Below are 12,528 nucleotides of genomic sequence, written 5' to 3' on the forward strand. Positions count from 1 at the left end.
GCAAATTCAGAGAACTACACCCATCCTGAGTAATGAAGCAATCGTTTCCTTCAGATTCACACTTCTCCCACAAGAAGAAAAATTTGGCAACTTTTATTTAGGTATTCAGATTTTAAATTGACATGTGTGTTTTAGACAGTTTGCATGACCTTTTGATGCAGACCTAGTGACTGTCCCTCTACCCATCCCTCTACCCATGGGCCACTGGCGTTTTCTGTCCCTTTCTGCTTAGCTGCCAGGCTTATAGATACAAGAACTAACTCCATTTTACCTCATTGTTCAGTAAGCCCTCTGCCTGCCATTTGTTTTCCTTAAATAGGCTTTGAATATGCTGCCAGAAGCCATTGTAAAGTATATATAGGTGATCAGTAAGAACAGGTAGCTATAAAGTTACTCATGCTGAATTTCTGCCTTCCGAGGTTCAAGATGAATTCCCAGGCCTGTTTGATACTAGGTTAGAGAAAAATTATACAGTGCCATTTTTACTCATAGAAAATAGGCCATGCTGGTTTGGAATAGTGAAGGCATTTGTCAGACACTTGCTAAATTAAGTAAGGGATCAGAGTGATCACTCCTCAGCCCCATTTGTTTTTGTCTGTCATCCCATGGGAAGACTTCAAGCCTCTCTAAAGAGCACTGTTTACGTTTTAAACACTGCAGCTATAGGCTATCAGAATGGAAAAAGTAAGGTCTAGTGGCAGTTTTCAGCTGCATTTTTGCAGTTGTGACTAACGCCACAGAGGAGTGAGGTTGAGGTTCACTTCAGGAAATGCAGACGTTGGCATTCGTTCTCTTTTCAGCATAATTATCCTGTCATCAGATACGGGGGAACTAAGACATTAGGTACAATTTCTCCAAGATTATGGTACCCAAGTTTGGATCTACTCCCCTTTTAAGTCATTCACTGAAAGCAGCATTACTAATAGGTTCCAGGGCTGTTGACTTACACATTGGCCTTTCTCTTCCAAGTCCAGGGGTGTCTCCTCAAAAGGAGGGTATGACATCTTTTATTCTAAATGCAAAACATAACTAAAGAGTGACCTATGAAGGCTGGGAGGCATTTTCAGAGTCTGTCCTGACACTTTTTTGGTATCCTAATCTAAAAATATTTGGTTGAGCTGACAAATTTTAGATACACAGTGGCAGGTGGCAAGCTGTTTATTCTATTACCAATTCATGCCTAATTTACTAAACTCTTGTATCTCTCCGAGGTTACTTGGGTGTGTACCAGGAAAGAGTGGTTCTTTTTCTGATGCTGCTGTTTCAAATAACAAAAAAAGTTTTCATCTTGATCTTATATAATGAGTGTGTCCCCCAAGAATGTCAGTTTTATAGAATTGCTTATAGCTACTTGAGATATTACTTGTATTAATTGTCATCCTAATCTTCACACTGTTCATGTCATGGGAGTGGCTAATAGCTCTTGAATCAATGTAAGAGTATATACACGACTTGTAACAGACTCAGGAATCCCTCTTCTAATGAGCCAGAGAGGTTTGGGTTCAAGAAACGTGACCACCTCCCCATTTATTGAATGTCTTCAAGTCACAATAATTTCCATTCTAGAAGAGAGGTAGGGCTTCCTGAACAGGATAGTAAGAATTAAGTAGAAAATGTAAATTCTAGGAGGGTTAGAATAGTTTCCATCTGGGGCCTGGCAGCATGGCCTAGCAGCTAAAGTCCTTGCCTTGAACGCTCCAGGATCCCATATGGGCACCGGTTCTAATCCCAGCAGCTCCACTCCCCATCCAGAGGACGGCTGGAAGCCTTGGGATTCTGCACCCACATGGGAGACCTGGAAAAAGTTCTTGGCTCCTGGCTTCAGATCGGTGTAGCACCAGCCATTGCGCTCACTTGGGGAGTGAATCATTGGACAGAAGATCTTCCTCTCTGTCTTTTCTCCTCTCTCTATACTGACTTTCCAATCAAAATAAAATAAATCTTAAAAAAATAGTTTCCATCACCATAACCATTAGCTTTTTGTTCTTGAAAAGTAATGCATAGTAACCACAACCTTAGCAATGGCAGTAGGCTCTGATGCCTGATTTTATCAATCAAATAAGTGGGAACCTCAGTGTTCATCTGGCTTGGGCATTTGTGACTTATTCATGGGTTTATCTGTCAGTGCCTGACCAGGCAGCTTGTGTCTTGTTCTTCATCAGTATGCTGTCTTGAGCTCGCTTAAGACTATGGTGGAGAGAAAATAGAGAACTGGGTCGAACTGTCCCCAGTAGCCACAGTGACAGAAGAACCCCATGACTCCACAAAACCTAGAGAAACCCATCTCAAATGTCTAGCCCTGTGTGCTTGTAGCTCCAAAGACCACATTAAGAATGAGGAGGCCACCTCCTCCCATTCCACTAACCTGAGAAATCTCATCATACAGAATCCATGTTCTTTACAGCAACTGCCCAAAAAATGTGATGTGAGTGAGAATTTAAAAAGGGAAATGCTAACTCTTATTGACTTGATTGGCTTATGTTACTATAACAGACTGATCACTGGTAATTTATAAAGAAGAGAAAGTTATTTTCTTACAGTTCTGGGATTGAGAAAGTCAGAGATCAAAGCTCTAGCATCTACCAAGGCATTTCCTGACTGAACTGTCACATGGCAAAGGGCATGAAGGTGAGAGAAGAACCAGTTTCCTCATGCCCATGTTGTATGGCACTAATCCACTCTTGAAGGCAGAGCCTTCATGATCTAAGCATCTTCTATTAGGTCCCAACTCCCATCTCCGGCCGACTGGGGACCAAGTTCCTAACACATGAATTCCAGATGACACATTCAAACTACAGCACTCTGATCTGTGTCCCCTATAATGTATGCTGTTCTTTCAGGCAAAACATTCATTTTATCAAAATAACCCCAAAGTCTCAATTCATCCTAGCGTTAACCTTAGAGTATAAGTCCAAAATCTTATCTCAACATTGTCTGAGTGAAGATCAAAATGTAATTTATCTTGGGACAGGTTTACCTCCACCTGTGAGCTTGTGAAAACAAAAATAGTTCTATGCTTCTAAAATACAAGAGTGGGACAGGCATTGGATAGATTTCCTTCTTGCTTGATGTTACTTATTTAAATAAAATGAATTTTACATATTTTTCAGGTATTCAGTTTTAAGAACATAATGTCCCTTCCTACCTTCCCTCCCATTCTCTTTCCTTTCCTATTATTCTTTTAATTTTTGTGATGTCATATTTTCAATTTACTGTATAACAAAATGCTAAATCCTTCATTCAATAAAAAATTTAAAAACACAGCAGGTAGACTGTTCACAGGAGTATAGACAGAGACTAAACATAGTAATCAAATTTCAAGATGTCAAGTTCATTTATATACATTACTTTTTGTAGTCTATATGTTAGTGACAGCATCAGAAAAAAATGGCAACTAAATTTTTGGAGTAGCTTATTCACCAAGCATAATAGTGTCCAATAGTATCTGTTTTTCTGAGAAAGGCAGAAAGACAGCAATTCCCACTTGAAAGAAACAGGCCAGAAGAAAGGAGTAATGCGTCCTGAGAAAGCCCAGAACTCATCAAAATGAGCAACATGGAGTCCTAATGTTTGAATATTATCTTTGGGACTTCATGTCCCACCTCCAGAGACACTTGGGTGGGCCCTCAGGCAGCCCCATTTCCATGGCTTTGGTGAGCTCAGCCCATGTAGAAGCTCTTATGGGTTAAAGTCTTGTGTCTGCACCTCTCCCAGATGATACCTCCACAGTTCTGGGGCCTCAGTGGTGGACCTGACTCTAGCTCCACTAGGGATTAATCCTGGTGCAGCCTCTGTGGGACAGTTCTGATCCAGTGGCAGGCTGTTGCTGCATTTTTGACATCTAGGTGGAGGTGACCATGTCATGACAACTTGCACACTCCCTGTACCTCCAGAATTATCATCATGTAGATGTTCCCAGAGCAGGCCACACCAGAGAAGTGACTGAAGCCACCTATACCTGGTTAAGCTATCGCTTTGGTAGTCAAGTGACACTGAGCCTTGAGGACTCACAGTTGCCCTGTTTCTATCTCCTAAAGCTCTTCCGCCTTTCATCCCCAGGAATTCTTTGCCCCTGATGGTAGAGGCATCATCAAGGCTCTCTGAAATGCTTGCGGGACATCTTCCCTTTCTCTTGATGAGAAGCACCTAGATCGGATCCTTTTTATCCATACCAGTTTATCATAGAAACCCTTCATCACATCTTTGGCTTTTACCCCTAAAAAATGGCCATGCTAGGGAATTTCCTTACTTCTATGTTATGACTTCCTTAATTTTTTCTAAATAAAATGTGTATTTGAGAGAGAAATTTTCGGAGGGCTGACATGATGACATAGCATGCTAATCTACCTGCAGCACTAGCATCCCATATGGGTACCAGTTTGTGTTCTGTATGTTCCACTTCAGATCCACCTCCCTGATTATGACCTGGGAAAGCAGTGAAAGATGGCCTATGTTCTAGGATCCCTGCACACTTATTGGAGACCTGCAAGAAACTCTTGCCTTCTGGCTTCAGATGAGCTGTTCTATCCACTGTGGCCACTGGGGAATAAACCAGAGGAAGACAGATCTGTCTCTATGTCTCTCATTTTCTCTTTTAACCTGCCTTTCAAATAAAAATAAATGTACCTTTAAAAAATATTGTAAAGAGAGGAGAGAAGAGAAATGAGAAAGAGAGTAAGAGATAAAGGGAGGGAGAGAGGGAGAAAAAGAGCGAATGTTCCCACTCATCGGTTCACTTCCCAAATGGCTGGAATGACTAGAGGCAAAAGCCTAACACTGAGTACTCAATACAGCTTCTCTGTGAGTGGCAGATAGCCAACTACTTGAAGCGTCCCCATGGCCTCTCATAGTTTGCATAAATAGGAAGTTGGAATCAGGAGCTGGATCTAGCCATAAAACCCAGATATTGCCACATAGGACCCAAGTGTCTTAACTGGCATCTCAAACAAAGACCAAATGGCTGCTTCTTCCTCCATTTAGATTCTGTTTATATCACTTCTCTCCTCTCACATCTTACTATAGGCAGTTAAAATAAACCACACAGTTTCCTCAGTATTTCACAGAAAATACTTAAAATCTTAGTTCATTGCTCTTACATTCTATCTTCCTTAAAGTCCTTAGACATGGGAACTATATGGCCTATTTATTTACAACTTGGTGACAAAGAAGGCCTTTTCCCAGTTTCCAGTCTTCATTTCCATCTGAGACTTCATCTGAATTGCCGCTATGGTCTCCATACATTCTGATCATGAACATGTAGGTAGTCTACAGAAAGTTTCAGACCTCCCCTGCAGCTCCTTCTTTAGCTAAGCCCTCAGCAGAACCAACCTTAATGGTCTGTCACAGCAATCCTGGCTTTCTCCAACATTCACCTCCAAACAAGGTTTGCAAGGTGTTAAGGGCTGTCTTGCTGCAATGATCATATAGCAGAGAGCAGGAGGCAGGAGTGCAAGAAAAGGAGGCACTTGCGTAAGTCAGAGCTCTCATGACTCAGCACATCTCAAGGGGCATCATCTCCCAACAGTGTCACATGGGGAATTATGTTCGCATTGCATGGATTCGGGAAGGCAAATTTAAACCAAAGCACTTGTGAGGAAGAAGCCTGTTTCATCAGAAACACCAAGGCACTTGGTATTAAACGACCAGACATGGACTAACTCAACTGGTTGAACTAGGATCACCTAAAGGCAGTTCTCCAGATATTCTTATCCCTCTTTAGGGAACTTCAAGGAGGGCTTCTCACAAGTTTAAGCATATCAGTGACTTAATAAGCAATTAGCATTACACATGTTTAATGTTTAATCTGCCATTTTTTAAAGAGACAGGCTGACATAATTGCCATAGGTACCTGTGAAGATGTTCTTAATACCAACTTGCCACCTGTACAGGGAGAATATTAGCGTCATCAGCAGTGAAAGGGAAACAAAAGTACTCACTTACACTTCCTATGTCAAACTATAATGAAATTAATTTTCCATGTCATAGCCCCGAAACTCTTCTAAAAATTGCACAGTATGAGACAGGAGGAGGACTGACCTAAGCTAGAGAATTTCCATTCTTGCCCTGGGGAACTCACTGTTCTCCTAGAAGCCAACATAAGAACAGGAAATGATCAAGATGTGTCAGGTCCCCCCATTCCCGGCTCAGGGCAGTTCCAGTTTTTATTTGCCTAACATTGGAGTCCAGTGCATGCTTTTTGTGCACATATACACATGACTGGAGACAACCAATCTTACATGCTGACTGATGAAGTAAAGTAAGAGCTAGAGAGACCAAGCAACATACCCAGTGAGCACAACTAAAAGGTGACAGAAGCTATGATCATCTCACTTTCTAGCAGGTAGACTCTCCATGAAAAGAGCCTTTTGCCATAGCACTTCATTCTTTATGAGACACTAGAGTGCTTTGCCAACTCCAGAGAATTTTCTCCATGGAGAATTTGTGTTTGTAGAGTACACACCTTGCTTTCTAGAGAGTCTAAGAACCACTTAGAACCATGACTGCCAGCAGAACCATTTTGGGGACAGGTTGTGGGCTCTGTGTCCAGTAAGGAAACCATCATTCTTCTTGGACCCATGGAAGCTAGTTTAACTCTTACTGTACCTTAGAGAAGCCCATGCAACATTATACGCCTGCAGTTTCCTTTTGCTACCTAGAAAGTGGGAGGCTTATTCCAGTGTCTCGGGAGAGGCATCTCTCCACTACTTCATGCCTTTATCTGAAGTAGTGATTTCCAACTCAACGCAGATGCTAGAATTAACCAGACAATTGTTTAAAAAACATTAATTCCCACATCAACTTTCAGTGATTTTTAGTTCTAGGTGAGGAAGTAATCTGAGCACGATTCTTAAGAAAATTCTCCAGGTGATTTTCAAGTGGAGCATACTACATAAAGACGTATTGTGCCAGGTGACAGCTCTGTTAGCCTGAAAAAATTACTGTTTCATGGGAAGAATGTCTACCCTTCTGAGACTTTCTAGAGTTTCTCTTTGATGCTGTTTATGAATATTTCCAAAATACACAGCACATACACTCTTGTGTGTTTACATGTTAGTTTCCAGCACACTGGAGAATAAACTTACCATGTCTTCTGTTGATGCTTTCTGTTCCGCTTCCCAGCTTATATGTCTGCTGATCTTTGTAACAGGATCACAACTTATGAGGAGCTTTAAGGAAAGAAATGGATTTTTAGATTGGCATCAATATGATGGAAGATTATTTTTCTAGTTCTAAAGGAGAATTATACTCCTCTTCGACCTCTGAGTGTAACTTTACACATATATCCACATTTACAAAAAAATAATAGAAGTGCTTGTATGCCACCATTTATGCATTTGAGATCTGCTGGGGAGAGGGCATATGAATCAAACCAGAATAAAGTAGCTTGCCCTGATTACAATGTCTAATGTAAAACAACAACAGTTTTCTCCGAGGATGTGGAGGAAGGAGAACTATATCCTGTTGGTACAAGTGTGAATTGGTACAGCTGTACAAAAAACAATAAAAGCAATACAGAGGTTCCTCAGCAAATCAAAAACAGAGCTATCACACGACTCAGTCACACCACTGGGTTTATATGCAAAAGAAGTCATGTCAGAGAGAGAACTGCAGAAGCTGCCATTGTGGATGCAGCAGCTTAAGAGAACACTGACAGCCCATTTCACAGTGCCGGTTTCAGTCGCACAACCTTGTTTCTGATCTGGGTCCCTGCTAATGTGCCTGGGAAGAAAGTGAAAGACAGCCTAAGTACTTGGGCCTGTGTTACCCATGTGTGAGAAAAGGATGGGGTTCCATGATGCTGACTGCAGTCTGTATGAACCCTGCGAATTGGAGTCAGGGAATGAACTAGTGAGTGATAACTCACTTTCTCTCTCCTCTCTGCTTCTCCCCTTCCATCTCTGCCACTCTACCTTTTCAAATCAGTAAGTAAACCTTACTTGAAAAAAAAAAGCTATCCATATTCTCATGTTTATCATAGCTCCATTCACAACAGCCAAAATACAAAATCAACCAAAATTATCCATGGTTCAATGGAAAAAGAATGTAGTCACAAAAGAATAAAATTCTTTGATTTGCAGCAAAAGAATGGAACTATTGGATATTAGGTTAAGTCAAACATGATAGGCACAGAAAGAGAAAATACTATATGTTCTCTTTCATATGTGGAAACTAGAAAAGTCAGTCTCATAGAAATCATGCAGAATAGAATAGTGGCCACTGCAGGGTAGGTGTGGGGGGGAGAAAGATTAAACAAGAGGCATAAATTCTAATACTGTACAGCAGAATAGTCTGACTATACAACCAAATATTCTGTAGTTAATAAAGAACTAGAAGAGATGCCAAGGTTTTTAACACAGTGGAATAATAATATGTAAGTAGCTGGAAGTGCTAATTACCCTAAGTTCATCATGCATTGTATACATGTCTCATACCTTCATATTTATGTATGTTGTAAATATGTATGATTCAAAATGAATACACAAAAGTTACAAAGTAGCAGCACAAAAAGAATGCACAATGGAAAAAGGATTCTCTTCAATAAATAATATTGTTGAAACATTACATTCAAATGTGAAAATGATACTAGACCCTACTAAACATAAACATGAACTCAGTGAAATCAAGAATTAAATGTAAGACCTTAGACTGATAGGAAAATATGGGGAAATTTTTATGTCTTGGTCTTTTCAGTTCCTTTCTGGATATGACATTAAAAGCACAGGTAGCAAAGGCAAAAATGAGCAGGTCATGCTGCAAACTAAAATCATCAATAGAGTGAAAAAGAAGCCTAAGGAATGGAATAAAACATTTGAAAATCATATCTGATGATAAAGAGTTTATTTCCAGGAAGGTAAGTAAGTATATAATAATATGATCATCATCAGTAAATGCACATCGAAATCTCAGCTGCCAGTTCATGTTTCTGTATGGTATTCACAAAAAATAGTAACTGCAGGTGAGGATATGGAGAATATAAGCCCTTAGCACATTGCTGATGAGAAGGCAAAAAGATGCAGACAGTATGGGAAACAGTACAGAGATTACTCAAGAAATAAAACAGCTATCATACAATCTCAATCTTAGAAAAAAATAAATTCAAAAAGATATTAGTGCTTCCATGTGCATTGCTGTATTGTTTATAGCCAAGATATTGAACCAATGTAAGTGCCTACCAACCAATGAATGAAGAAATGTGGTATAAACATATAGTAATGTGTCATTCATCCTTAAAATTAAGAAAATTCAGCAATATAGAGTAACATAGTTGAACTTTGAGGCTGATATGAGAAATAAGTTGGTAAAGATTGTATGATTCAACTTGCATAAGTGATCAAAAATAATTAAATTCATAAAATTAAGGACTGGGATGATGGTTTCTGGGTCTTGGTGTAAAGGGAAATGAGAAACTTAATTTGCAACCACAAAGTTTCAGTTAAGTAACATAAATAAGCTTTAGAGATTTGTATCTATAATTAACAGATACTTAAAATTTGTTGAGTAGATTTCATGTTAAATTTTCTTGCCACTACAATTTAAGAGTCACTATAACAGTAGTGCATAGACACCTTAGAATCCAGCCCATTCAAAAACTTGCGAAGACCATCATTATTGACAAGCTCCTCATTAGATAATTAGCCGAGAGCAGTTTGGGTATTGGAGAAATATCAGTTCTCCAAGGCAAAGCATGTTATATGACATTGTAGAACTTATCTTGTCCAACTATGGTGTCATACCATTTAAAAGAATAGGAAGTATCATTAAATGGAATAAGGCTGGACAAGAAAGTAGGGCAGAGTGGGAGATGGAGCACGTGGAGGCACATGCAAAGAGTCACTTTGAGAAAACACAGACTTCATTTGTTTTTCTGAAGCCAAATAAATTTATTTGCTTCAATTTTCCTCTATCACACAACAGGCCTGGTACACAGGGACTGTGTTATCACAGTCACTGATGAAATATTTGTATGGAAACCAACTGATAATTCAACCAATGAGATGAATTCAGGTCCTACTCTGAAGGATTAAGAAAACTATTACTAAGGGAATATAAATATACTGTGTGTTAAATCTGGGGAACATGATGGGAAGGGAAATGGAGAGGGAAGAGGAGGAGGGCAGGGAAGACTCCCATACACTGACAAGCTGTACTGTGAAAAATAATACTTGAAAATATTAAATTGGTTTGCAAAATTCCCTATTTGATTCTATGCATCCAGTGTTGAGAACATGGCTCCAAACAGATGCTGGAGGCAGCCTGGATTGCAAGGCTCATAGACATTATACAGTGCTTTCTCTGAGCCACCTTTTCCCTCCTTATGGTTTCAGTTTTATACAGACGCTCTCTTTGAAGATCTTGCATGTGCTGTTCAAATGAGGTACAAGGGCCATGCTCTATGCTACTGGGCATAAAGATATTTACTAAATTAAGAGAAATTGTAGATATCCAAGAAATGTTTTCTCCATGAACTGCTTTATCTTGGAGGCATTCAAATTCAACTTGCTATTGATATTTAAAACATGTTTTTCAGAGTATGCAATATTAATATATAATTCAATAAACATACTTCCTCAAGTTCTCTATTGTACATCCACATTATGTGAATCCATTTAGCATTTAGCTAGGTGGGTGGTTTAGGTAGACACATTTCAACCCATTTACAAACCCTTGAAAAGAGTTGAAAATACGTTATTGTCACTTTCCTCATTGTTAAAGAGAATTTCCAGAAAATTCAAAATATTTTTGCTTAAGTGGCCTTTAGTAAATATTTGTATTATGAGAGAGATATTTCTTTCACACCATGCTATAAACAATGCCATAGCTTCTGTGCAATATAAATAACACAGGGTTGTATTATTTTGATATTTGATTGGTCTTGATTAAGCCCATTCTTTCAAATGTTGCTCTGTTTTCTATCTAGCTCAGTTAAATCATATTCTCAAAGGCATAGAGTCTAAAGATGTCTTAAAAACAAACATAATTGGATGTGACCAAAGGTTGCTTGTAAAGAGAGTTACCTGCTTTCTTTGGCAACTGTAGAATAAATGGTAGAGGAGAGGAGACAAGCTAGAGAGTGTTGTAATTGTGGTATAGTATCTGTTTCCTGCTGCTTAGTATTAATTAGGTCCACATAAATTCCTGAACAGGCCGTGAGTGGACTTGATCCAGTTATCTTTTCAAGCCAGGTTCTCTTATACACAATGAAGACATGAAAGAAGTCACTGGATATGTTCTTACACACCCACAAGGAGGAAGGTCAGTAGGTTTGATCACTAAGATTTCCGAATACCATTCATGACCTGAACTGTGGAACAGCAACTAATAAATGTTGCCAAAAGCAATCCAGAAAAGCAAGACAGTTCCCCAGTGGATAAGAAATCTCCAACTTTCATTGAATTCTACGTCCATTCTCATGAGTCTCTTGTGTTCAAATAATTAGTGAAGCCTAAGTTTAACTGGGAGTATTATGAAAAGAACTCATTCTAGAGACTGAATGAGAAGATAGGACCTATTTTTAAAAGTAGGCTTTGTTTGCCATTTATGCACATTATATACACAGAGAAAAATTAAATGTACCTCCAGGAAGGACAATGGCTAGCCTCGCCCCACTGCAAACACCTCAGTGTTCTTTAGACTTTGTCCTGCTGCTTCATTGCTGAAGCGGCACAAACACGCTATGCATGCTGCTCAGGGGATGCTCATCATCCCATTTCCCAAAGACAGTATTTTATATCAATTTAACACTAGGATATATACAAAATATTATTTACTACTTCTACTTTTCATACTTTATGCATTTCTAAACATTTAGAAAGACTAGATGTTTCAAATAAGACTTAAATTTGTCTACTATATACACAGTAGTGTTTAATAAACTACACATATGTCACTGGTTGTATCAGAAAGTGTCTTCCAGGAGGGAAGGCCCAGAGCTGGGCAGGGGGTTGGACACTATTTACACGATATTGAAACAGGAGGCTTAGTGCAGCCGCTTCCATCAAACAAGCAGTCACAATTCTGCTTAACAATAACCCAGTTGGAGGATAATCCCTAGTGGAGCCAAGCTATCTCAAAAGGCAACATAAACCACTGCTCTGAGAAGCTGCACACCCCACTTAGAGTCCGGGTTGCTTTGAGCTATAACTTATCTGAAGTTTACAGTTCAGTGTTGGCTGTTTCCATGTCACAATAAAACCAGTTGGGATCCTAGCATGGGATTGGTGAAGGCATTCCAACTGTAAGGCCACAGAAGGGTCTGAAAATGAAGGCTCATCCTGATGCATCCCTCAGTCTCCTATAGCCCACCCAGTATGATCTTGGCAACTTTTTTCTTCAGATCCATCCTTTCCTCAAACGAGGCATGAGAACATTAGACCCTCCTGTTTCCATTTCTGGACATACCTTGTGGCTATATGGAAAAGAGGAAGGGGGAAGTTAAGAAGCTTAAATAATGGATGGCCCAGGGCAGAGGCAGTTGTGGCTCTGATGCAGTTTCTTTCATTTTTTCTAAGAGGCACTGTACTCCATAAT

The 12,528-nt window shown here is 39.5% G+C and overlaps 1 long non-coding RNA gene across 2 annotated transcripts in view; it reads right to left on the reverse strand.

The window, feature by feature from the left end:
- The window catches only part of LOC121148680, a 291,103-nt gene that overhangs the window by 104,058 nt on the left and 174,517 nt on the right, over window positions 1-12,528 (reverse strand). For both annotated transcript variants that reach the window (XR_005882580.1, XR_005882581.1), the window contains exon 3: window positions 7,083-7,166. This is a non-coding gene — a long non-coding RNA (uncharacterized LOC121148680). The remainder of the gene's footprint in view (window positions 1-7,082; window positions 7,167-12,528) is intronic.

This window comes from Ochotona curzoniae, unplaced genomic scaffold (genome assembly GCF_017591425.1).
Source record: "Ochotona curzoniae isolate NIBS_2020 unplaced genomic scaffold, NIBS_Ocur_1.0 scaffold_4701, whole genome shotgun sequence".
NCBI classification, from domain to species: Eukaryota; Metazoa; Chordata; class Mammalia; order Lagomorpha; family Ochotonidae; genus Ochotona; species Ochotona curzoniae.